The sequence below is a fragment of the Coturnix japonica genome, chromosome 5 (genome assembly GCF_054131305.1).
Source record: "Coturnix japonica strain WE chromosome 5, WE-NBRP24, whole genome shotgun sequence".
Lineage (NCBI taxonomy): Eukaryota > Metazoa > Chordata > Aves > Galliformes > Phasianidae > Coturnix > Coturnix japonica.
Genome location: NC_140667.1, coordinates 10329830 through 10353618, shown reverse-complemented (window position 1 = coordinate 10353618; position 23789 = coordinate 10329830). Strand labels below are relative to the sequence as shown.

Here is a 23789-nt window from a genome sequence, read left to right as displayed (position 1 = left end):
CTAGAAACAGCTCCATCACTTAGAGCCCATGGAATGTTTCTTTCCTTGCAAGAGAGACTGTCAGTTTTGCTGTGCTGAATGCTGATCCAGGTACCTTACTAGAGCCACATGTTCTTGGACCTCACAGCTGACTCAGCCCTGCATGTGCAGGCATAAAGTAGTTGCTGATTATATCCATGTGCCTGGCGAAGGGGAAAGATCAATTAGGTCTGCAGCTACAGCATGTTGTTGCTGGGCATCAGTGGGTATGCCAGCCCATATGCACTGTGGGTTTGGGTCCATAGCCATCACTCACACCTATTGTTAAGTCTCGTCTCCTGGTCTTCTTGATTTTTATTACATTTATGTAATAAAAAAATAAAGTAAAATTGCAGTTATGTGCTGCTTTCTGCTTGCTCACAGTTCTCAGTCCAGAAAAACAAGGAGGAGAATTGGGGAATTGGAGCAATATTTTTCAAGGCTCATTTTACTATTTGCTTTTACGTTGTTTTCTAATGGATATATTCTTCTTCTCTAGGATTCTCTGGCTATATCTCAGCTTTCAAATATATTTGTGCTCCTATTAGATTGTCTTAGCAGAAGAAAACTCTGGGTTGAAATCCATGCAATAACTAGCTATAATTCTTCCCTGAAATCTGTTTTGTTGCAACATGTTGTTTTAAGTTTATTTATTTATTGTTATTTCTGCCTTTGTAAATTAGATGTGCCAGTAGAAACGTGTGGGGCAAAGAGTACTGCCATAGGTGGATGAAAGCCCACAGGGAAGATTCCCCTTCTGTCTGGGGCTCGGCTCTTCCTGTGCTCTGCTGCGTGTCACTCAAATGCACCTGTGTACTTTAGTACCTGTGCCATTGGTTGCATCTCTATCAGTAAAGTGTTTTAATATAGATTTAATCACACATGAAGCATTAAGAAGGTTGTCATGTAGACTAATATAGCGTGTTTTTTTTCTCTAATGGGGTTGGGAGAAAACTTTATTCTTGTGTGGAACTGTGCAGAGTAGGTACCAATATCCCCATCTAGCTTGAGTCATGTGAAGGTGACACCAGCCTTCCCAGTATGAATGAAAATGACAAGCACAGGACTGCTTTCTTTGTGGCAGAATTGGGAACAACAGCTGTAGCATCAAAGAAAGGAACCTGAGGAGATGAGATCCCACAACTGGGGGTTTCTGACATGTGGGACAGATTCTCTGGGGCATTTGTTCTCATGCTGTGTAAGTTTGGCTTTTACCACATTTGCTTGTGATGTACCATTCACTTCTGCTTCCTTCTTCCTACTTTAGGTATCTAGTTTGTTCTCTACCATTCTAAAGAGACGTGGAAACATGGGAAGGATGTCAGCAATGGCCTCAGATTCATAACTGTCTGTCCTTTGCTTGGGGCTTGTCAGACAGCAATGGGTGAATTAAATATTTGTGTGTTTACAGTTTGCAGAAGTGAATTCTTATAACAAACATGTGGATAGTACTGCAAACTGATCAGCCTGCTTCAAAAGAGTGGCAAGATCCTAATAATGCTTTTGTTTTAAAAGGGCTGAGACACTAATTCACCTCTAGAATTGAGCTAAGTATTTATCATTAGTACCATACTGCCAGATTTAGTAGTGTGAAAATAATGCAAACAGTCATCTGTAATGTAAATGTTGATGTCTGATTAATAGAGAAAATAACAGGAGCAATTAATCCACAGGGGAATAGATCATTATAAATGTAAATTAGATCATCAAAAGATAAGCCACACAGAAATAAAACTACCCTAAAACATGATTAATTATTGAAATTCCAGTTAAAAAAAAAAAAGGCTTCTTTAACAATAGAGTCTTTAGAACGTGTGTCATGTGATTCATCAAAATTCTGGACAAGGTTATTTTATGATCCTAAAATTGATTAGCTTCATTATAAATATAATAGGACGTTTATTCCATCGATGATAGTGTTCTCTCTTAGGGATGGAGCACAGCTGTAGCACTGAGCTGACTCAGTTCTGATTTATGCACATTCATTTTTTTCTATGGTATATAGATGCTTGGGTAAGTCATGAGATGTATCTGCATACATTTTTCAGGAAGCAAGATAGATTTCACATTAATACATATGACCTCAATCAATCCAAGACTGAATGTTGGAGGTCTTGCTGGTCAGGGCATAAAGTTGTGTCAAAAATGAGTTTCTCTTCTTGCCTCTCAGGAAAAAAAAAATAAATCAGGTGACCTTGGGCAGATCATTTAATCACTGTGCTTTATTCTTCATCTTGGTTTAGAATGCTTCAGTTTAAATGATGTATAACATGGCATTATTTAAAAGATACTTCTTGTAAGAAATGCTAGGAACCTACCCCTGTAAATTCCTGGTCATTTTCTAAAAGCTTGAGTAGAAAAGTTTCCCCCCCCTCCCTTGACATTTATTTTCTCCTTTCTATCAAAATGAGTTTTGGTGTACTTCAGTAATTTCAGTCTATTTCATATCGTATCATGCTGTCATGCATAACCCTGTGCAGAACTGGCTTTACACAAAACCATTTGCATTTGATATAGAATTGCTCAAGTTGGAAAAGATCTGAAAGATCATCAAGTCCAACCTCAACCTAACCATGCTACTCTAAATATATATAACACATTGTACAGTTATACAATTATACAGTCGATAGGTAAACAGAAGTTTAACAGATGTTTCATATGAAAGAGCATCGTGATAGAAAGATAATCTATGATAAACGGAAAATGCTCACTGGTGGTAAATGTTTCTGTTTCTTAATGGCATCAAATGGCCTTGAGACATTACTTATAGGAATTGTATTAGGCACCTCTGTGCATCTGAAACTTCACCAGCTGCGTTTAAACACTGTAAAGTATATACAGAAAACTCAGGAAATTAGAAACAAATGCCTACCAGGGAACACTTTTGCAGCCTTTTACTGTCATTATCTCTTAAAATCTAGTAATTCTGGCCTCCTTCCTATGTACAGCACTACTGTATGGGGGAAAGAAGAACTGGTTTTAACTAACCTTCTGTCATGTGCATGTGAGCTGTTGGTGGTACAAGCTACTCACTTATGTTACTATAAGCTTCCAAGTTTATATAGCAGCTTTTTCAGTCTTTAATGGAGAGTGTTCCACTTGGTCATCTTCAGCCTGAGGGAAGGATAAGCGCAGTGCCTGTCCTCAGGACCTGGTACCATAAACAGGAAAGCTAGGATATGCATTTTTTTTTCTTCTGAGTTCTCTTCAGGCTGTAAACAGAGCCCCGAAGAGAGAAAGGCAGTGGAGAAGAAATGAATCTTGGTAAATGGTATTAAAAACTAGCAGGGAGGGAGATATATGAATGCAGGAAACATAGGGCTGTTAAGTGAGGGAGCAGGCTGTGAACCCAATTTATGCCAGTGGCATGAGGAATGAAATGAGAAAGGTGGCACTCAGTAGATTCCCTTGGCTCCTCATAAATTTGAAAGTGGCTGCCTTTCCTTTTTTAGTAGCTTGTAAAATGCAACCGTGGGACTGTTAGAAGATGCACTGGTGAAGGTGATAGAAATGAGAGAAAATATTTCCTCACCCTGGCCTTCATTTCCCAGATCTGTAATAATTTGTCAGTCAATTAACTGGAGGTCACATATATCTGTAGTCTGTTTAAGAATTACACTGCTATAGAGTGTGTTGTTCAGCTTGTCTGCACTTTCAGAAACATACTTGGTGTGATGATATTCTGAATGCCAAAGAAAGGGATTTTAATTTTTCATTATCCTCGCTGCTCTGTGCAGATCAACACTTATTTGTTGTATATCTCTATATATTAAATAGGAGCATTAAGCAGTTAAGAGGAGAAAAGGCAGCTGTTTGGTGTTCTGGTTGTGGATTAGTTCACTTAAGTCTGGTGGGCTAGTGACTGGTGGCTCTGATCTGATGTACCTCATCAGGATCCTATTCTTTTCCCCCTACTACCTAATGCTTCCTCTGTCTAGGGACTCAAGTGATGGTGTGATTCAATCAGAACATGAACTCTTGGGGCTTGAAACACCATTAGCTTTGGAACCAGCACATGTGCAATGCATGCTGGCCCTGTGCTCCCAGTGGGTGAGCACGAAGTACTAATGAGATGCTACCAGTGAGATGTGAGGAGCTGCTTTGCAAAGTGAACTTTATGAGTTGTGTTTTAAGCTTTGGCAGTCCTTCCCTGCTGCATCTCTCTGCTGACATGCAGCCCTCTAAAAGCTGAGGCCTGAACTTATTTGTCATTGATTTTTCAGGTCACCCAGGAGGGCTGTTGCAGCTGTGTGGTGTTGTGTGCTGTAATTCATCCCTGCTGGGGGAGGGGGGGCTGATGAGAGGACCGTCATCATGTGAGGATTTGTTACAGTTGTACACAAGTGAAATTTGTTTCCTTTTTGATCTATTTATAAATTCTTTATTGTTCCCAGGGTATGAGAAAACTAACTTATTGGTCTTTCTATGGGGATCTCCACATGGCCAGTGCCTCATTGGAAATAGGTTGTTTTATTTATTTATTTATTACAAATTCTTCATGATTCTTGAGTGGCTATTCTGTTTCCTGGCAATCTGAGCACCAGAAGATCAGGTCTCAACTTCTCTTAGTCATCTCTTCTTCAAGCAAAGTAGCTTTTTTACAAAAGGGCACTTTTAAAAGACGTTTGACTTATACAAACCTCAGACACAGGGAGGGTAGGAGAAATCTGGTTGAGGACTGTAGTTGGACTGCATTTCAAATTTGAATGAGAAACTTGGATTAAGAATGATGCTATGGAGTTTTTGGCATGAATCTGAGGTGCCTTGTGGTCATGGCTTGGGTTAAAATATGTTTTCTTCCTTCTAGCTTGTAAGTCATTTATTTCTGTATGCGTAAGAATAAGTTTGTGCATGGGTGAAGGTAGCCAACCCCCATGGAGGTGGGCCCAGTTCTTAGGCCATAATTGTGATAATACTGGTCATAATGTTGGTGGGAGAGATGTGAATTATCTTACTGATTTATAAAATAAACTATTTCAATGTTGGCAAAGCTAATTCAAATCTCATAGCAACCTGATCAGCCTTGCTTCATTCACACCACAGCTTTCTGAAAACAAAACCTTTTCACTGTCTAGGAAGTTGTCTGCTGAACTTTTAATGGTTTTGTGATGAGGTGCTGTACTATTCAGTGGGTAATTGGCCTGTGTATAACCCAAAACGTTCCTATTAGAGTATGTAGGTGAATGACAGTTGGTACTAATTAGATAATGGCTTCAATTTACCTAGATAATAGGGAAAGGTAAATTAGTGATCTAACCTGTGGGGTAGAACTTTCGGAGATTTATTTTATGACAAAGAAGAAGGTCTTGGGAAATATTGCTACAGAACATTTCCAGTGAAAGAAATCATCTTCATCTTGTGATATGCATGGCTTCATCTTAATTTGTTAATGAAAGCCCTTTATACTTGTTCAGGGTTGATTAGAGTTGGAACTGGGTGGGAGTAGTTTGTTGTTTCACAGCAATTCAGTCTCAAGCTGTGGTTACACTGTTCCAGAGCAGGACTTGAGCATGGGCAGCTGGGCCCCCAGGAGAGAGAGAGATGTTGTAGAGCCTCTGGTGAGCCCTGGTTAAACTCAAACACATCCAAGACTTTTGTGCACACAGAGAGCTGCAACCTGTTCACCTGGTATTGCCAATTGCAGGAAGCCCAGGGCGCTTTCTGGTACTGGGATAATCAAATTTGAGACTTGGCTTGTTTTCCTCACAAACTACAACTTGAACCTGTCATTATCTACTCCAATCTCAGTCATCAGGGTGTCTTGGTTCTTCTTGGCAGGGATTTCTTTGCTTTTCTTCCATTTTCTGTCCCCCTTTTTTCTCTTCCCCTTTTCTCTTGAAATTCAAACTTGTGGCTATGAAACTTGATGTGAACAACAAAACTTTTTTGTTTTTATTTACCCACAAATCATCAGACAAAATGGAGGCTCTGATAAAATAATGTAGGTTTTTAGCCGTGTATTATCATGCTATAAATGACATAAGTTGTGCTTTCCACAATTTTCCTTCTTTATTCTCACCTATTATCTGTTTCTGCTCACTGAGGTCTGATGCCAGGTGCTGGAGTGGTATTCACCTGCCTTGTCTTATTATTTTAATGTCTTCTAAGCATCAGCTAAGATTATAAAACCTCAAGTGTTCCTTAGATAAATCACTTGCTCCGTGTAAGCAAAAGATTGATTTGTCTTGACATTTTATAATCTTTCTGTTTTCACTCATTGAAGCTTAAAATGTATTGCAAAAGACCTCTGTCATTTTTCTGATGACTGCTGGGTCACTGCAGAAAGGAGTAATATCCTCGCCTCCTTGCAGTTTTGTTTCTGTGACCTTCAGGAGCCTGATATGAGGTTTTGTTTTCCTCAGGACTGTTCTGGCTTCTGGACATAAATAATATCTGATGAAGAAGTAAGAAAAGGTGGAATGTGGTTTTATTCTCTGGAATTCCTCATCTGTGTAAGTTGCTTGGTGGGAGTTGGGTGGATTCTTATCATTTAAGACTGTCCTGTTCTCTGTGATGCTACATCTCTGAGCTGCTGGGGTTTATTATTTGTGTAATGAATCTACTAGCCTCAGCTTTAATCTTACTTAGCTGTGAACAACCTCTATACAGTTTTGATACAAGTCATTCCTATGTGAAGCCAATGCGCAGTACAAGGGAGAATTTGTAGATGGTCATGTTAGATTTGGGAGCCTATAAAGGTTGTTGTTCTTGTCTCTTCTTAGGAAATAGTAGACTGCAGCATCCTGGTACCATCAGGAGTTGATGTATTTCTGCTGAGGGAGAGAAAGAAAACTTAGTCCCTTTCTCTTTCTACTCTGGTGTTCTGAGAGATGCAGAGAAATGTGATCCCTGAGGATCCCTGCAGATAGCCAGGAAAGGACATATGGTGAAAGTGAAAGGCAACTACAGGATCCTGTACCTGAAGGAATTCCAGATTCAACTGACTTTTCATACCACAGGCTTTAAGCAGTTTTATGGTAGCAGTGTTGTATATGTTGCTGCTTTCAGGCAGAAGACCACACCATGCCCAAAGAATACTTAGCAGCAGGAATGTCAGTGGACAGACAGGTTCTTGAATCAAAATGTGTTTTTTGGTGGTCTCTTTTCTTCCACAGAAACATCAAAACTGACGATTCTTTATTGATGGTAGAAGTACCTTGTCAATAGATCTCCCCTTGAAATGAAAACAATCCAATTAATAACACTGAAAGGAAATCTTTCACGGTCTAGAAGATGTACCCGGTTTAAATCCATGTGAAAAATAGAGCCTTCAGTGTGCCAATACTTTTTTCTTTGAGTACAGTGTTTTATGACAAGTAGAATTTAAACACTGAGCAAAAGTACACAAACATTGTTTTGAGTTCGCTTTCTTAATTGTTTTGCTTTTGCTGGTAAAGCTGAATATGTAATTTTTAGTTCAGAGGCTTACTCATTGTTGAAGAGAACTTCTATAGCAGAAATTAGAGAAGTCACTGATGTCAAGTAAGCCTGAAGTTGTGTGGACTTTAGCTTATTATCTATGGTAATAGGAGCTGCTCTCAGTGAATGGTCAACAGCCATAAGCAGCTGGCCAGCAGAGCAAGTAGTTGTAACAAAATGAAGTTGATGATAGTAAAGAGATCCTTCATTTAACATTCAAGGGCTAAAAATCCCAAAAGTTTAAAGAACCTTATGGTTACTATTTAGATGCTGAAAGTATGGTTTAAAAAATGTTCAGCAAAATAGATGCTGACGCCCCCTATTAGTCTGGTGTTCTGGCAGATGTAGAAAAATAAGTTCATAAAACAAATGATTAAAACGATGTAAAGGGGAAGAAGCCATTTTAATTATGTGGACTTACATTTATGATTCATTAGGTGGGCAGCGGAGCTTCTCCTTGTCTTCAGGCAGAAGTCCAGAATTTATTCTGAGCTATCAGCCCAGTCAGTTGTATCTCTGTATGTAGATTGCTGTACTAAAACACAAAAGGGATTTACAACAGAGGAATTACAGTTGTGTTGGTCTCAAAGAATGAGGCAAGGAAGTTTTGTAGAGAGATATATATTCTGCCAGATCAAGTGATAAACAGGCCACAAAATCTCTTTTCTTGGAATAGAAACTAAGCAGGAACTTTGAGTAAGCATGTTGTGGAAAAAGTTATTAAAAGTTTAATGTTACTCAGTGTTTTTTCCCAGTGATGTTCTTTTTTTGGCTGTATAATTCTCCCAATGTGCTCTCCTGTTTGTGCCTTGCTCCTACAAAATCTTCTGTTGAGAGCAGCTGGGAAATCAGACTTCAGATACATTTTCCAGTTGTGAATATTCTACTCCTTTACAATGGATGCATCTTAGATTGAAGAGGCTGTTGAAGGAACGCAGAGTTTGAATCTTGCATGGCACCCTAAGCTCTGAGCTTGATGCAGTAGTACTGTCTTTTAAATAACAGAAGTGTCCAAAAGTGGGTAAAGACCCATCAGCGCAATCAATGGTTCGTAGTTCTTTCCTTTTAGAGGATGGCTTCTTGTTTGAAAGCTATTATAATACTGTACTTGAATCGTGTAAACTATGCAGTAGATATTCTTTCCTTCTCAGTGCTCATCCATAACTAACAATGTGCTTAAATAGGAAGGAATGGCCCTATTTCTTCTGTCTTTCTAACTTAATTAATCCATCTCATTTTTTCAGTAATTAAAACATACAGATCTTTTTTTTTCTTACCCCTGAAGTAGAAGATAGGAGTGCTGAGCATCTGTGTTTGTTCTTGTAGAATCTGTTGGGTTGAATAAAACACCCTCTGGTGCCATCCTCTTTAGCTGAAACAGGTGTTTGAAGTTCACCCCTTTTCAATGTCTTTGAAATGAAGACAAGGAAAACCTGCAGGGAAAACGAGTGTCAAAGGCCTTGTAGGCCTTCTGGTGAAGTTAAATCACTCTCTGATCTCACTCTTTTTAGTCATTTATTAGGTCTTTTAGCATCTTGTCTTTTGAGGATTAGTCTGAACTCTTAATCATCCAATCCTGATGGTTCCTATCACCCACAGTGGTTTAATCCCAGCTTAAATAACAGCTGGCATCATTGCATTGGTATCAAACCTCCTGTTATTCCATTTGTAACATTCTTCACTTAAGTTTTCCCTTCAAAGCATTCCAACCAGTCTGCAATTGGGTTGATGGGAGCTGAGGAGCCTGCGCAAACCTGAGGCAAGCAGCAGCATTTGAACAAGATCTCTTGTTCTCAGATTTTCTGGGTTCCTGGAGTAAGGGAAAGCATCACTAGACTGCCTCCTTGCTATAACCTGCTGGTATTCACAGAGTTCTCACATCAGAATTGGACCTAACATTTGCACCTGCTGAATATCTAAAGGGTTTGGAGAAGACTCCTTTTGGTGTTTGGAAGTGTCATGTGTTCATACATGAATAGCAACTGAGGATGTGGTTTTATCATGACGAAGTGAAGAAGCTAAATCTCATTACAGAGTATCGTGTGGGCAGTGATTTGGGATGCAGGTTTTGTTTTTCTACACCACTGGGACTGAAACACTGGGTAAATCATTCATCATATGTATGTTTGAGTACTGTATTTATGAACTACACCTGCGCTGATGGCTCATTTTGCATTGGCCGCTTAAAGAAGTATTTCTAGTCTCTGGCTTTTCTGCAGTTAGTTTGGCATGGAGTCTTGATGTCAGGTGTCTTCTCACCCCACAGTGCTACATGCAGTCATCTGTCTTCTGTACAGTGTACTCCTGCTAATGAAAATGTTCTGATTTTAGGAAGCTGTCTTTTTTTCATTAGATTAACTTGTCTGTGTTACTTTCTTGTACTTTCAGTTTTTCAGACTTTTCCCCCACAAAAATAGTGGATTACATATTCTGGATGTGTAAAATTCACGTACTTGTCTTTTTTCAGTCTCAGATCCATAAAGTGCTTATATCTGATCCAGTGTTTAATGTGATTCAGATTATGCAGAGAAGTAATAAGGTCTGCTTTAATTAAGTGCTTGAACGTGTTTCTGAGTGGAGATGTTCTGTGTGGGATGTTCAGAAGTGCCTGTGGTTGAAAGAAGCTCAAGCCCCATTGAAAGTGAAGAGCTTTCTCCCACTGGCATGAGAACATGATGCTCTGCTGCCATTGCTGTCAACAGTTGTAGACACTTTGCCTGAGTGAAACTAAGGGTTTCACCATCACGTTAGTCATGCTAATGAAATCTTAGCCCTCACTGGGATTTTTTTTTTACTACTAGGTTTAAATCCAGGGACTTAAGCCAGCTATTGAGGGTCCATTTGGGGCTGGGCCTCTTTCATACTTCCCAAGAGACATGGCTGGAGGAAGCTGTTTTCCTTGCACTTTGCAAAGAGACATGTGTGGCTTCTGACACACAGACTCCTGTTTTGCAGATCCCTTCTTTGCCAGCTGCACAGAGGCCACCCAGTCAACAGGGATCCTGCTGGGCACTCTGAACTCACATTCCTGCATCAGGTATGTAGATGGCTGCTATTGATTTATTGATCTATAATAAAGTTCTGAGCAGTTAATTGCATTTCAATTTCAGGCCTTCAGCACATGATTTCTTAAAGAGTGGAAAAGACTCAGGCAGCCTATATATAATGTAATGGATTGGGCTGGTAGCAGGGCTGTTGCTTACTGCAGTACAAGATGAACGATGTGTGTACTGTGTTTTCTGTTTTCCTTTGGGGTGGGATGGACTGCAAAGGTATTGTGCTGAGTCTTTTGGGTGTGGGGAACAGTGGACGCTAAATTACGTAGTGTTAAAAGCACAGACAAACAGATGGGGGGAAAAAGTGCTGCAGCCTTGTTGCACTGTCCTTGTAAACGTGTTGTTGATCACCCAGCAACAAATGACTAAGACAGCTGCATCTTTTTAGGATAATCTCACTGATTATCAGACCTTGAAATGGCTATACGCTGGATTTTGATGTTGACACTCAAAAGCCATCACTACAGCACTGCATGTGCTTTAACTGGGAATTGTAGGCACATATTTAAATCAGCACGGGTCCATGGACTTGTGCAGCTTGTGCTCACTGAGAAGCTGACCAAGGCCTGTGGTGTGACATGGAACTGGAGCCCTGCAATGTTGTTATCGAGGCTATCTTTTGACTCAGATATTCTCATACTGGTACCTATCAGGAGTGTTTGTATCACTTGATTTTCACTGCCCAGCCTATTTGAGCTCTCACTCTTTTGTTCTTTGAGAGAAGAGGTAGTTTCTTTGCTTCTATTTATCTATGACTTCTGTATTAGTTTGAACTAGTATTGAGGATCTTAAGACCCCTGTTATATAGTTACTCTGTGACAATTATATCAACTGTTTCTTCATGCATTGTATTGTCTGTGAAGGACTATGTGGCTGCAGTTGTCACAGTACCTCAGGAGGGCTATTTTGTTTCTATAGGCTATGCAGTTAGACAAGGCAGGTTAATTCTGTGGAGCTGCTGTGGGATTGATTTGCTTTCTGAATTACTGCGTCAGTACTTGAGAAACTTTTCTTTCACTTCCCAAAATGAATTATAGATCTAAGTCAGAGGGGTGCAGCAAACAGAAAGCAGGCTTTCAGTGGCTGAACTGACCCAAGCCTCTGAATTGCCTCTGACAGTTCTGCTGTTTTTAAATGATTGCATGTTTAAGTCAAGCAAAGCTTTCAGTAGGCAAGGGTTGGAAAAAAGTAGGAGGCTTCTTTGTGTGCTTTGTTACTAAAATCATTTACGGTCACTGTATAATTTGGAGGATAGAGCTTTTAGGAACTTAAGGCTATGTTCACTGCTTTGTCCATAGCACTGTATGCAGCACTGCTCTGTAATACCATGGGAAAAGAAAATTTGTTTCTCTGCAGAAAGTTTTTATATTGAGTCTTCACAGGCTATAGACAAACCCTACTGCAGTCTTCTAGGGAATCAGAAGGTGCTGTGGGCACCTGTTTGGGCTGATAGTGAATGTAATTGACTGTGGATATAGCATTTGTAGTGTGAATCATGTAAAAGAAGCGTGAGCTTCCAAAGTAACATGCAACTATTGACATCATGCAGTCTGCATTTGGCCAAGATGCCATTCTGACCAGGAGAGCCCACATGGAAGTGCAGGAAATTGGCATGCCAACATCTTTCCATCCCTCTCTGCCAGTGAGGCGAATGTCTGCCCGTGTCTGTGCAATACTTGTGCACAGGCAAGGAGCATGAAGGAGCACAGATGACAAGCTGTCAGGTTGTAGACTATCTGATGGATCTAAAATAATCCTTTGACCATCAGAAAACATTTTGCCCACGTGCCTGATGTTAGGAATGAAGTCACTGTAGAGAGGAGTAATGCTTTGTTCTCCCCATTGGCTTTTGGTTTTTGTCAGCTTTTCTTTCTTCATGGCTCACTGCTGACAAGGAGGCTGGTTTGCCATGTTAAATATCTTGGGACTGACAGGATGGAGAAAGCTTGCAGGCTCTTTTGACAGCTGTAATCAATAAGAAGTGAAAATCTCACTTGAGAAGCCCTTTTCCAGCTATAAATGGCAACAGAAGTCATGAAGATGAAATCTTGATTTTAGACTATAATGTGAAAACAGCATCAGAAATCTGAGCCCAAGGAAAAGATTTGCAAACCAAGAGCTTCTCTGTGCTCATCTGTGTGCACCTCAGTCAAGGAATGAACCACACTTGATGGAATGGACTGTCAGACAGTCCTCAAAAATCCTGTGGACGGTTCATAAATGGGAGTTTTGCTTAGCACATCCATATGGTCTGAAGGCAGAAGCAGAGCTTGCCACAAGAGATTTCATTACCTTATTGCAGTCTTTTCTGAAAGTCTCAATTACCTTCTAAGAGGTGCAGAATTTCTCCAACTTTTGTGAGGGTCACTGGGAAATGAGGATCCATCTAGGCAAAGGACGGGATCAGAATTAACTTCTGAACCAAACAGGCCTATTTTAATAGCAAATCTTTTCTTTGGAGGAAAAAAGTTATTATTTTCCAAATAGATTTAATTGCCAGCAGGCGTGCGTTGGAAATGGGAATAACAGTGTTTAATTATGATTAAGGATAGACAGAAATTCACAGAGCACCTGCTTAATCAAAAATAGGGGCTGAGCAGTGTAGTATTTCCATGCTGTATTATGGGTGACAATGCCAAGTCATTCAGAAAACATAATAGGAAGAGTTTAGTCTGAGATATGCTCTTGTTTTGTGATCTTGAGTAGCTATTTATAGGCTCTTACTGTCATCTTTGCTTTGCAGAATGCAGTTCAGGGGAACAAATATGGCTGTAGTCTGTTTTGCTGAGCTCATACCCTAGCTGCTAATATGGACAGTGTGGAAATTTATTCCCTTTATGTTACAGGAATTTGTTATTAATAAAAATACAGAGCTTTTGCAAAGGGCTTTGCACTGATAGACCTCAGTGATTTGTGGAGTGCGATTAACCTTGCACTGTAGGAAGAGCTGTATAACCGAAGCACGTTTGCCCCCATGATGACTTGGCAGACTGGAGGAGAGAGGATCGCAGCCCTGGAGCCTTGGTGCAGGGCTCCCTCTGTCTGACCATGCAGCCTCTGCTGCTGCTGGTTAATAGAACTGTCAGTAGTAGCACTTCTCCTGAGGATGTGTGGAAGGTTTTCATTTCCCCAGATATTAATCAGGTACCTTTTTGTCAGCACTAAATTCACTTTAAAGAAGAGATACAAAAATAGAGCATCTTTTTGTATTAGTTATCATACATCCTCTGGCAGCATCTTTGCCAAATGCATAAAGGAATGCAATTAATGGCTACCCAAGAGATTTATTCTATTATCCTGACTAGCTTATTTCTAAAGTAGCTTGACATTTTATTTGTCTGACTTATCTGTTGTTGTAGGGAGATTTTGTTTTATTACCCTTGAGAAGACTGAAATGTTAAACAGGAAACACGGGAGCTCCTTTCATAACTCTGTGTTTTTCCCCTATAAAATGTGAACTCAGGCTGGAGTGTCAGATCTGTAGTAAAGGAGAAATCTGGGATCATGGCTGGGACAAAATGGTGCTCAGGAGGTTTAGATTTGATTACAGACAATATCCCAGAGTCTCCGTGGTAAGCTGCTTATACGTCAATCCTACAAAGCAGTTTTAAGCCCTGCACACCTCTCAGACCTGAAATTCAAGCTGAGCTTTGTTTTTCTCTGGCCCTGCCAACATCTTAGCTTCTGCAGTCTCTGAATGGGCAGCACTGCTGAGAAGGAGCACCGTAGAGATGAAGTTTGGTTCTGCTCCCTGAGCAGATTTAGGACATCATAGGACAGATGTAATTTAAAGTACCCACTGGTGTTACTGCTGTGTATGTACTGTGTTGGTAAAGGGAAATGCAGTGGCATCCCAAAAAAGCTCAGCTTTTTGAGAAAAGTGATAGAACTGTAACAAAAAATAATTGTACTTTTGCTTATTTTAATTACATTAAGTAGGTCACTTGCATGCTTAAAACTGTGGAAGGCAGAGGAAAGTTTAGGAGCCTGGAATATGTGCACGATGGGGGAATCTGTTTCCGGATCAGTCCCTGTGTTACTACAGCTCTTTGGTGTGGCTGCTTGCAGTCTGAGGGATATTGTGTTCATGTCTGTTTTTTAATCCCACCTGATATTAGTATTTCTTTTCTGGGTCAACTGATTTTGTGTTTGTCGCAGTCAAGCTATCTTATAACAACAGTGCTAAAAAGGTAGAGTCAGGCTTCTGAAAAGCAGCGGTGACAAGATTGGCTTATAGTGGATAAAAAGAACTGACAGCAGAGAACTTCTGTTTCATTTATGCAGAATGATTCTGAATATTAGCCTACTGATACTGAATGTTGGCTTTCTGATTTAGGATGTGGATTTTTATTGTCTTGAAAAACAAGGCAAAATTGATCAACTCAGTTCATAAAGTGAATTTTAGTGTTTTCTTTATTCCTTAATTAGTTTCTTAAATGAGTGGCCACGTTCTCTGGGTTCTTAGGATGCTGCACATCCCTGGGGTGCTGAAAAAGTCTGATGTTCAGTGTCAGTTCAAGAATAAAAGAACTCCAGATCTATTCATGAGCCACTCTTAGCTGCCCAAATGGTAAAGCAGATCTCTGAAGACTTAATACAAGAGTCAAGAGCTAAGTGGATGGTTCTGAAAGGACTTCTGTCTGAGTAGGCTTTGCCTTACTTCGCTGGTGGTAGATAAAAGCTGGCCTTTAAACTCCTTGGAGACTCTCATGAGCTATGTTTATGGAGGTGATGCTAATGGATGTAATACATCTGGAAAATGCTACTGTTTCTGGGATGATAGGTTTTCAGGCCTGGCCTGTGTCACAAAAAGTGGTTAAGTGGGACTGCAATATGCAGGGGAAAAAAATCTCTTGCCTTTGCTTTTTATACATTTTCAGTTGTTGCTGTACTTGGTGGACAGCTTTTGGATAGCACAACTCTACATTAAATGAACAGTTTATCATGAGAACTTCTTCCTTTAAGCAAAGGGGCTGTGAGAGGCTGCTCTGAATCATCAGGTGTTTGCCAACTGGAGCTCTGCCAACATAAGTTGAAGTGTTTGCAGTGTTGGAAAAGATGAGGAAAGAAGAACTCTGTGCTGTAGGCAGAGAAGTTTGCATGAAGAACTCCAGGAACAAGTCATACAGTATGTTTAGCAGATCAAATAATCCTTCTCTCTGCTATTTTGCCCAGCCTGCATCCCCTCTTTAAAACTAAATTTTATTGGCAGTTTTAATTTCTCAGCAGTGTTCAGAGTAGTAGAGTTTTGTAATGTGAGATGGTGTTTTACTTCTGGAACTTTTTTTTTCTCCTCTCAGTTTAGTTAGGACATTGCCAGAGGAATTGGAGAAGAGGGAGTGAGATGACAAGGAGGCAGAACCTCAGTTTTCTCTCTACTGCTGAGTTTAGACTCACACTGAGAGATGGGAGCCTGGCTTAGGTCCTTACCTGCAGTCTTTTTACCCACATATTCTGGCAGAGTCAACTTGATCTCTGAGCCTGTTTCCCTTAGCCCAGTTTATATTACTGGCTTGCCAGGCCAGAATAAAAGATCTATTATTAACATTGTTCAGAGATACATGTTTATCTTCTCCTTGACTTTGGTGTCACCACCAAGTTGCAGCCATGTTTGCCAGCTCCTTGCCTAGAGAATAGATTTCTGTGTGATAAGTTAATCCTAAAATCAGTCTACCTCTGGATTTTTCCCTGGTTTAGCTACTGTAGGTTAATTACAGTGACATAAAGTCCCATGAGGACTTGTTCTGGAATAAAAGGAAAAGGTGAATTCAAGTAACCACTTGGAAATAGCCACTGATTCATTTTGAAGCATACCTGGACCTACAGTGTTTACATCTGGCGTTGCTTCTGTAGCTCACAGCTTGCTTACAGTAGCTCAGAGAGCATTGCTGACAAGAAGACAGGTTCAAAATTGCATGTTTTCATTTTATTTGAACAACAGAAATAAATGATTTTCTCACCTTTTCATCTAAAACTGTGCACCTTGGACTGAAATGCTGTACTGTGTATCTGTGTGCTCGCTCCACAAAACTCCCACCCTCTGATCCATCTCTCTGTAACAGGACAGTTTAAATGTGGAAACATCTCTTGTCTGAAAAAGATGCTTGGTTCAGAAAATGAGAGGTGGTGGTCAGTGTGTTACATGAGGGAAGATCTGAGGGGCTGAGATGTGTCAAATGGAAGAGACTCAAGAAAGACAGAGGAATGATATTGAGGGGAAAAAAAACATTAGTAAAGGGAGAGTAAACAGGAGACAGTGTAGAGGGAACTGCAGGAACCTGGTGAAATAAGAATGAGTTGCTGATGCACAGAAATTACTCAGTGGCTTGGGATAGGCCAGGCTCCCTGCTCTCCAGAGCTGGAGCTCTGCTAACTTTAGCTGTCATGCTGTCCCCGTTCGCTTCAGCAGAGAGCTCAGCCTTCATTGCTCAGACATTGCTGTCTGCTGTGGCCACCCACTGGCCTGTGAATTATTTGTGCCTGTCCAGAAGCACTAACTGTTGAGCACGTCGGCTCTGCTGTCTATCTAGGATTGATGCTGTAGCTCAGCTGAGGTGAAACAGTAGAGGCTCAGCCCAAAGCAGCTCCCACAGCTCTCTCCAAGGTCAGTGAAGGAACAGGGCAGCCCTCAGCTGCATTGTAGCTAAGGCTGTGGACAGAATAGCAATATCTAAAACTGAAAAAAAAAATTAAATTCTTTGCCTTTCTGGTAGCATTCCTCTAAATGTCTTACACTTTCATAGCTGTCTCGGTGAAACTTCATAGAAATCTGGTGAGATAACGCATCTATTTCCAATTAATAGGCTGATAGTGGAAGGCATCAAAGGGAAATGTCCACTAAATAAATAAGAGCTGGGAATAACTTTCATATTGCCTGTGCACACAGCTCCTGGCACTGGGAAGTGCATTTCTGCATCCAGAAAGTCTTCTATCTGCATGGGGCTGATAAACAGCCTTGTATTCATGGTGTGTTTGACCACTGCTTCTTGTGTTCTTGATATTCTGCTTTCTTTTTCTCTATTACTTGGAGTTCTGGTGAACCTGTCCTTGGCCAGGAACTGACTTAGCGTGGAGTTGTTTTCTTTGCTCGTGTGCAAATGCCTATTGTTAGATTGCAGGGGATCTGATTTGACACCAGCTGGAATATGAAGGTGGTCCTGGTTGCTTTGAAAGGCTGCCATAATCCAAGATCATTTGCTTGGATTGGAGATAGTTAAAACTAATAGCCTGCGCACACACACGAGAGTTCACCATCACCTTTCATTTATGCTAAGGGGGAAATATGATACACATACTAGAGTAGAACATTGACCAAAATAACTGCAGTGCTTTACACTGAGTGAGCAACTGATGAACATGGTGGTCTATTCGGGTTTCACTGTCTCTCTGCAGTCACCTCTTAGACCCAAATGACAAACAAATTCCTGAAATCAAAAAGTTGTTATTAGCCATGATCAACACGGAGCCAGATTCAAAAACCAGTGAAAGTTCTCACTGCTTCATTAAAGCTTCCTTTATTTATGTTTGCATTACTTTTGCTGCATGATTTCACAGCTCTTAATTTAGAGTGTAGCAGTGCAAATAACTGATTCAGCTTAAGTCAGGCAGCAGTGAACTCTGCTGTGAGGAGAGCAGACTTGCACAAGGGGAGGGAGGGGTAGCCCTCTTAAATCAGATATGCTGTTGGTAAAAAATAATTATGTGGAACTACAGCCTTAATTGTGATGCAGTTTTAGACCAGCTCCTGATGTGAAGCTAAACTTGAATTTATTTGTTCCCCGGCTCTTCGTGCTGAGTATCATAATCACTAACACTTACCTCATCTTAAAACAATCTTAAGAGTTATCAGTATGAGAGTAGTGAAGGTAGACCAAGAGCTAGTGTTGTGCTCCATATCGTGAGTTCCCAGGCTAGTTATCTCCTGCTAAGAAAGTTAGCATCATAGAAGTCCTTTTCTGTAGAGCAAATGCATATTGTGTTTCTATTTAATTTCCCATTGGGGGGTCTAACTTTTCAGAAAAAGCAGAGATAGCATTTGTAAAGGTCTGTTTATAGTCTCAGTCTCAACATCACTTCTTGTTTCATGTTGATTCAGACTTAATTTGGGATGAAATCTGTGCAATTCTTTGTGAAATCAGCAGACTTTATATTGCCTAAATAGTGCTTCTAGTGTGTCTGAACCGTCGGTTTTCTGGTTTTGGCTTTTAATTTTGCTGAATTTGATCATAGAAACTACCTGAAAAACTGAAGGGAGCTTTGGGTAACAGCAGTTTTATGTTTTATTTCTTTCATTTTCAGTTTCTTTTTACATTTAATAACGTGCAAATGAAGGGTGCTTCATTTGAGATGAAGAGTTGTCCTGGTTTTCTGTGTCGAGTCAGCCCTTAGTTAAGATTTCTGGACATGTGTGACAAAGATTTAGATCTCCTTTGCCATTCTGAATTTCTTTAAGTTTCTTTTTGACTTCAGCAGGTACTAAATCTAATAAGGGCAGGCATGTCGCTATAAAATTGAAGCAGAGACAGGAAATAAGCATTTGTCATGGATGAATTTCAACAAGCTTGATTTCATATCGCTTTTTGAAATGCAGCCTAGTATGATAAATGACAGCAGATGAAATTCTGTTTAACAGTTGCTGACCTCTCTTTTTTTTTTTTTTTTTTGTAGTATTGCAGCAGAAGACATAATATTATAATATTTAAACCTAAATACAGAAAATAAGCTGCAGGCATGTTATGAAGTTATCTGTGTGTATAAGCGTTCTCCAAAGCAATTTGAATAACGAGGTCCAGAAAGGCACAAATGTTTTTGCTAACATAAAGTTCTGTAATGAATGTGGAGGGATAGCAAAAAAGATTCCCATGTGACAGATATTCGCCATGACACTTGATGCATAGCTGGGACAGCTGTGGGTGTTGTGTTATCTTAAAGTCCTAAAAGACTTTAACATGTTAGTTGGCCATCAATTCTCTGACCCCTCTCTTCCCAGACATGTAATAATGTTTTTCTCCTTACCATAGAGGGTAATCTTTATAATTTTAGCAGCTTTTTAGTGCCTTCCAGCAAAGATGAAGGAGAGAAATAGCTCTTCTCTTAGAAGAGAGAAAAGGATAAGCTGGATTGTTTATCAAGGAGTGTTTTTTGTAGGCTGTCTTCATACAAAGACCAACGTGGTATTAAGTTCATGAAAGTGGAGAGTTCCACTGCTAGGAAGATCTTCCCAGTCATGAGGGAGCTTCCTTGAACTCTATGGATAAAAGCCAGAGGATATAGCATGTATGGGAGAATAAAGATTATCATCTCATCTAGTGCATGTGGACAATGGAATCTGAAATGGTAATGTATATGAAGCTGCTGCTCCTAGCTGAGCCACCTCCACTGATTTCTCCTTGAGGCACATTTTCACATGCATGCTAGCAGAAGTATTTCTTGTAGTCCAAAGACTAAAACCTTTTGAAAATATATTTATCAAGACTGTTCATTCTGAACAGGGAAAAATCCATTTACTCTTTGTTCTGTAGGAAGTCTGTGATAAAACAAATCTTAAAGATATTTGATAAGTTTGATATCATATCTGGAAAAAAGGCAGCATGCTTTATTGGCAGTCAAGCAAGTATTGTGCAAAAGAGTTTTCCTTCTTTATTACCTGCCATTGTTCTTTAGTGCCTGTATCCCAGTTGAAGGCAGTGTCATCACTTTCTTTTGCCATACAGTATGTTATTTTTTTCCTCTTACTCTTGTGTCTCCAAGGAGGGAAGAGCAAAGGCCAACTTTGGTGTGTGATTTCTTTGCAAATATTGGTCTCCTGTCCTGAAATGGATTCATTTTGCAAAAGCCTTGAGTGTGAAGGAAGTACAATTCTGGATAGCACTTATCAGCTGGTTAATTCTTTCTCTTGGAAAAAGCAAGCTGCAGAGTCATTTGGTTTGTGTATGGTATTAATTCCTTCCTCTTGCTTGGAGTGGGATTTAGATCCCTCCAAGTGTGCATCTTCTGTTCAACCCTGTCCACCTACGGTTGCTGGTGTGATGAGGCATTTGGGTATAGTTGGCCTTGCTGAAGGAGGAAATAAAGCTTCCCACACGTGTTGTCAGTCTCTCATGTACTCCACAGAAGATAACTGCTCACTTGACTTACTGTTCCTTGCTCTCCAGATGATTTTAAATCCTTGTGGCTTCATTTCTGGGTTTCAGTAAAGCTGTATATGCTGTTTTTGTATCTTGAGCTGGTGTTTCAGATTGTACATCCTGAACAGTACCAAAAAAAAAAAAAAAAGCGCTTTATGAACATGCTTGTAGGCTTGGGTTCTGTAGTAAGCCAGACTGAGTACTGTGTCGATTTTTTTGGAAGATTTAAAGGGCAGATTCCTATTTACTTCCTTTTTATTAAAAAAAAAAAAAAAAAAAAAAAAAAAAAAAAAAAAAAGATAAAAATCCATGGTTTGAAAATACAAGACTTCTTTCTGCCATTGAGGGAAAGTCATACTTTTCCAAGTGCTTGCTATCCTGAAGGAATTGTGGTGGGATGGAGGAAGATTTGGGGTGGTATGTGATTTATTTTAGTTTTGCATCTTCCACTGTAGGTTGGTTAAAAAGTCCTTCAGTCACAACAATTACTGTTAGGCCCCAGCTTTTGCAGTGCCTCGAATTGTTGTTCTTTGTACTTTCGGTAATGCAAGAGCTGCTGTGTAAATCCTTGGCCTAGCAACAAAAATGAGTTGTCTCACTGACTGGCCTTTGTTATGCTTTATTTACTTTTCTGATTCCATTTCAGATTTACTAACATGTCCTCTGCAGGATGTTCGTAGATGTATGGTTATATATGTGTTTAAATTCTTAAAAGGCATGGAAGGTAATGAGTTTTAACTGACAGCCTTCCTCTTTTCTCTGGCAAATCTCCTCCTAGATTTCATAACATGTATCAGTTAAAATGCTGATCCTATTTAAGAGTTTTCAATTTCACACTGAAAAGAAAAAGTGGGTGTTGAAATATGTAATGTATGGAGATGTAATATTCTCTCTTGTTGTCTTCGTAGTGCGCTTGTTATTAGAATAAAAAATCCACGCGATTGGAATGTTTGAAGCAGGACAAACACTTCAGGAGCTTCTTGGATAAGATGATGTATTATACACCCCAACTTGAAAGTTGTCTCTGTACAATTATCGCTATTTAGTGGATTTTGAAGAAGGTTCCAGGCAGTTACTTTGCCAAGAAGACAGACCATGACAGCTGCAGGGAATGATGTGCTGCAGTTTAGAAGAACTGCGGAGTGGCCCTCTAGATCTCTTCTTGCCTGTTCTGCCCAACAGACATGTGGCACTTCGGCATTTCTTGCAGACTCCACGTGAGCTGAGTGTGAGACTAAAATCTGGGCAGGAGCTGGGTGAATGGTCACAATCTGTCTTAAAAAATGAATAAGTAAATCACTCAAACTTGCTAACTTTGCCAGTCACATTCTCTGAAGTGTTCTGCCTCGCATTGCTTGAAGTGACTTCTGCAAAGAAATGAAAGATTTCCCTTCAAAAAGCCAGACTAGCCACTATGCAGCTGTGCTGACAACAGTGACTCTGAGCTACCCGTGTTTATTGGAGGTTTTGTTCTAGGTGATATCTGCGCGTGTAAGTAGGAAGCAATTAAATGCAATGTGGGCAGTTCCATTCTGAATTCCATTAATGCTCTGAAAATGACATTTTGCAAGATTAGATTTTAATTAGAAAATAAAACCAAAGCAGTCAAATACAAAGGGAAAGAAATGGAAAGAAAATGGCATTCAGTGGAGGTTCAGATTTTGTTTTGATTTTGATACAGTCCTCTGTTTTCAGCAGGAAAATCCTCCTACTCTCTATGGGGCAAGCTGTTTTCCTGTCCTGTCTAGCCAATTGGAAGTATGAATGCAGCATTATTTTATGTGCGGATGACACTGAAAGAGTGGAGCAGGACTTAAACCACGGGTACAAAAAACTCTTAATAAAGTAGTTACAGGTAAAAGTAAGACTCCAGTTTTGTATGCTGCCACATTAATCTTCCATCTGTGGAGATTATACTGGAGCAAAAGTAATGTCAGGATTGGATTATATCCTATGGGGTCTGGTTTACTGTTTAGCAGGTGGTGCACCCTCTTAAGCATGGCAGTTTGTTCCTTGATTGTGTAAAGGAGGTGCAAAGTGAGTTTCTTGTTTGTTTACTAACAGTACAGGAGAAGGGGAACTATTAATTTGTGGTACACAAAAGTATTCTTGAAAGAGGGTTGTGGGGATTTAGAAAGTGATAATGCATTTTTTTTTTCCTTCTGCTTTCTTAAGAGAGCTGGTGTGTGTTCAGAAGGCATGGTACAGCCACAGCTCAGTAGAAAATTCACTCTAACTGTAAGAAAATATTGGCTTAAAATATTTGGTGTTTCAGTTTCTCTGAAGATGGGTTTGTGTAGGAGAAGTTTTATGATCAATGGCTGTACTGAAGCCTGGTGTTATGGATTCCCACTAGTAGTTTTTCATGTGCGTGTTGAAGAATTATTCCTGTTGCACAGGGACTGAAATTTAGGGATGCTGCTGGGAGAATGACCTATGCTGATAGGCAGAGTGGAGCTGAAGGAAGTGACTAAGTAAACAGATGTTTCTTTTGCAAACCCTGTCTTTTCTCTTAACATAAGCACTAAAGACAGTCTGGACACTGGAATGCTAATGAGATAAGAAACACTTTATTTTCTTCGATTAAACATGTATGGTTCAATACGAAGCACATTTCAGTGTGCTGCGGAGTCTATATGTATCTGTCAATTTTTCACCCTTTGATCCTGTGGGCAATGAAGACAACTATAGCTCCCAACTGTGCTAGGCTGTATTATTCCAGGGACTATATAGGCATGCAGTAATGGAAGAGCCTTGATTCAGAGGTCTCGCTCTGAGCACATTAAGGCATTCACAAAATGAGTAAATGCAATTGATATCTAATGCTTTGATCTCCTGGATGCCTCTGTCATTTTGAACAAGGATCTTGTGTTCATGGATCAATGGGGTGGAATTCATCTGAGCTGTCTGCCTAGCCTCTGCCAAAGGAAGTAAGCATCCCTAGGATGTTATCTCCCTCTTCTTACACAGTATCAAGAACAGATTGGATTGATTGTCTGAGAAGTGCTTATTTCTCAGTGCTCACAGAAGGGAAGGATATAGGAGGGAAAAGGCTTAGACTGTATGTTGGATGACAGAAGTTTCATCCTGTCTGTTTTTAAAAATGCTTTCAAGATGGTTGAAAATAGAAAAAGAAAACAAAAGCACCGAGAAGTGAGGTAGTGTGCAC

General features: G+C 40.0%; 1 protein-coding gene across 13 annotated transcripts in view; it reads left to right on the top strand.

Annotated features, from left to right (window-relative positions):
• The window catches only part of TSPAN4 (tetraspanin 4), a 380904-nt gene that overhangs the window by 115354 nt on the left and 241761 nt on the right, over window positions 1–23789 (top strand). For 10 of the 13 annotated variants that reach the window (XM_085548324.1, XM_015863754.3, XM_015863759.3 and 7 more), the window contains one exon: window positions 10393–10474. The exons of the other annotated variants lie outside the window; for them this stretch is intronic. The gene's annotated coding sequence lies outside the window, so the exon portion shown is untranslated. The remainder of the gene's footprint in view (window positions 1–10392; window positions 10475–23789) is intronic. 13 annotated transcript variants of the gene reach the window in all.